General features: G+C 36.2%; 1 protein-coding gene across 5 annotated transcripts in view; it reads right to left on the bottom strand.

The window, feature by feature from the left end:
* Positions 1–3,415, bottom strand: part of LOC101864036 (tigger transposable element-derived protein 4) — a 27,111-nt gene that overhangs the window by 15,769 nt on the left and 7,927 nt on the right. The gene's annotated exons all lie outside the window — the stretch shown is intronic.

The raw sequence follows: 3,415 nt of genomic DNA, 5'->3' as shown, positions 1-3,415 counted from the left end.
AAACTGTTTGGTATTTATTTTGACTGATTTTTGTTCACATTTTGAATATAGTGAGTTGGGAAAAAGGATTTTAATGAACGGAAAGCGGTAGTGAGTTGAACATGTTCAGTGACAAGATGATGTAAATTTAGATCTAGATCTAGGAGTTTACGAAACGGTAGAAGTACATTACATTAGAAGTAGATATTACAGTTTAAAAACGACAGAATAGCCAGTGGTGCTCTGCAATGAACTGTTCTCTGCTAACAGAATAGGCTATACAATAGATTGGATATTTTAAAAACTAAAGATACGGTCCGAGGTGCCAGACGAGGGTGAAGACAAGATCTGCTGAGCAAGTCACAAGAATGTCTCTTTTCTGAGACAGTTCTCTGCTCTGAGTCTTGGGTACTTTGCGGACTCTTAGTTTCTTGGTGCTAAGGTAAACCAACTGAAGGTGCAATACAGCCATACCTGTGTTATTCAAAGTTCCCAATCCCCGTACTCTAGAAAGAAACAAACCACCCCAAAAGGACTTAGGAAGACTCATGCTCTTTTACAACATGGAAATTCCTCAATCTCAAACATCATTTTCACAAGTAAATTTTTCTTTAAAAAAATTCTTGTTCATTTATCTAGCCAAGAATAAGCTATAAAATTTGTTAAAAGTATGTTTATATATACTGGATAATAGAAGCGAAACCTCATCACATTGTGTTTGTTAACAAGGTAGGCCCTAAGTAATATATAGGCGCCTATACTTATACTTATACTTATACTTATACTACAGCCTACGTTTTAAAACAAAATTGAATTTCATTTGGAAATCAAAATAAAACAAAGTGATACACAGCATGTAGAATGGAGATTCTATGTCAATGGAAAGGCTAACTGGGGTAAGCTGTCAAATCCATGGTTCTGGAATGCTTAGGTTATAATTATTAGTTGTATCACATCAAAGAATGAACAACAATAAAAAGAACAACAATACTAGACTCTATGACTCTGAGTATGAGAACCCTTCAATAAAGTAGGCCTACTATTAATTAGAGAAAAGCATAACATTGAGAGGAAGAAAAACTCAACAAATTCTTTTTTTAGTGGTCACTATAATCTATAACTTTGTTGTCTATACTGTGCCAGTGAATGTGATGCATGTGTGTCTGTTGTTCATGTTATAGTTATATAAATGCCACTCATAATAATGTGTTGATTAAATCATCACACCATTCTTCACAAATAGTATAATTCTATGTATTGAAAGATTCTGTTTTTGCAGCTGTTGTAGCTCATGTTCTGGTCCACAATTAAGTTGCTGCTAGGATGGCATTCCTCTGCCAAGTAAATCTGTTTCTGCCACATCCCTTTTCATAGCAGGTTTGACAGTTTCTTCAATGCTTCACTACAAATACAAACAAGTCATCTGCAATTTACAAGCATTGTATCAAACCAACTTCACCCCACATTCCCATCTTGAAATATAACATTGGTTGGTTGAAACAATTTGAAATATGGCAATGAAACCCCCCCCCAAAAAAAAATAAAAAAATAAAATAAAATAAAATAACATAAAAAATAAAAAATAAAACAAACAAAAAGAAAGAAAAAACACATCAAAAACCCTACCTAGCATTAATAAAGACTGGATACAAATAATTCAAGCCCTTTTGATTCTGGTCAAGGAAACTGAAAGGGTGGTGGTAAGTATTTATTCAGCAACATGCCAAATCTGTAAACCTTTTTGCAGCTATCAAAGGAAAAAAGCAATGACTAGAGACAATCCTGCCCCTACCCCCAAGATTTTTGCACATACTTTTTGCCTAATAATGATAAATAAAGTCCTCTGACCAGTCCTGGTATGAACTGTAAAAATGACATTGACCACTTCCTTTCAGTTTTGCTTCCAGGTAGTTAGGCCTATGTAACTCAAACATTGCACCACCTATGTGTGCTCATAATATAAAGTCCAAAAAGAGGAGCAGGCACCAATGACTAACCTCATCAAGTCACTGAAAGTAGATTACCTGGTGCAGTTTGAAAATGTTGTCACATACAGCAGTGGGTACTTTCTTGGGAAAGTGTCTCCAGTCATATGGGGCTATTATAAGACTTTGAGAAAAGGGAGAATCTAGAATCTATATAATTGCCCCACAAAAGTGAAGGCTTTCTAAAGCCATATATATTTCCCTGTGCTTGTACGCCCGGTCAGAAGCTGTGGGACTGTTTGAAGCTATTCAAGCAGGATCTAGAGTCTAGACTCTAGATCTAGATTAACTAGGCCTACACAGCGAGCTGCTCCCCAATTTCAGAATCAATTATCATGAACTGAAGTTAAGAAACAATTTAATAGCACTCCTGTACAATAGCGGTCCCGTTTGCACTAAATCACGCAAGGCCTAAGTGCCCGGTGTTTCTTATTTAGATCTAGTAGGCCTAGATTATAGATACATGTATATAGATACATGTATCTAGATTCTAGATTTAGATCTAGATCTAGATTCCATATCTAAACTGAATTAAAATTATAGATCTAGATCTAATCTAGATTCTAGATCTAGATATCTAGATCTAGCTATCTAGATCTAGAAATAGATTATACGGAGCTATCTATAGAATCTAGATATCTTGATCTAGATCTAGATATCTATAAATCTAGATCTAGATTCTAGATTCACTGCCTCATGACAATAATGGCCGTCATGTAAACATTAAACGGGACCATATAATTGTACAGGTGCACCGAAAAAGAAGCCATTGAAACAAGCACAGAAGCTTAAGTAGATCTAGATTTCTAGATCTATATCTACTGTTGATATGACAGTATGAATCAAGTTGCATGATAGATCTAGTGTGTCTCCGCTAATTCACAGGCAAGTAGCCTAGGCCTAGCCTAGTCAAGAGTCGCCCTTCGGACACTTCGGTCATTCGCCAACCACTAGGGCACTAGGGGCCTAGATCTAGAATCTAAATCTAGATCTAGATCTACTTTCCGAACTGCACTCTTGGCTGGTTGCAAAACAAAATCTAGACCTAGATTCTAGAACTAGAATCTAGATCTAGATCTAGATATATCTAGATTCTAGAATTTAAATCTAGATCTAGATCCTAGTTTCTAGATCTAGATCTAGATAGGCTACGTTTATTAATTAAATACTCTCTCTGGGCTAAAATATATTAATTTTAGTAGGCCTAGGCTAGACATACCGCCCGAGATGATCAGTAGCCTTGCATTGTAACCAATGTAAACTATCGCCAGCCCAGCGAGTTATACGCGCATCTGGCAAAGTGGGAGGGGCCTGCGCTTGTCACATGACGTAAAGAAGAGTTGTCCCGTCTTGTCTTACTGAGTCTTGGATACAGATCTAGTCATGTTGTTAAATATAGATCTAGTCATGTTGTTAAATATAGATCTAGTCATTGTTAACTATAGATCTAG

This window comes from Aplysia californica, unplaced genomic scaffold (genome assembly GCF_000002075.1).
Source record: "Aplysia californica isolate F4 #8 unplaced genomic scaffold, AplCal3.0 scaffold01077, whole genome shotgun sequence".
NCBI lineage: Eukaryota > Metazoa > Mollusca > Gastropoda > Aplysiida > Aplysiidae > Aplysia > Aplysia californica.
This window is presented reverse-complemented; position numbering and strand designations above follow the sequence as displayed.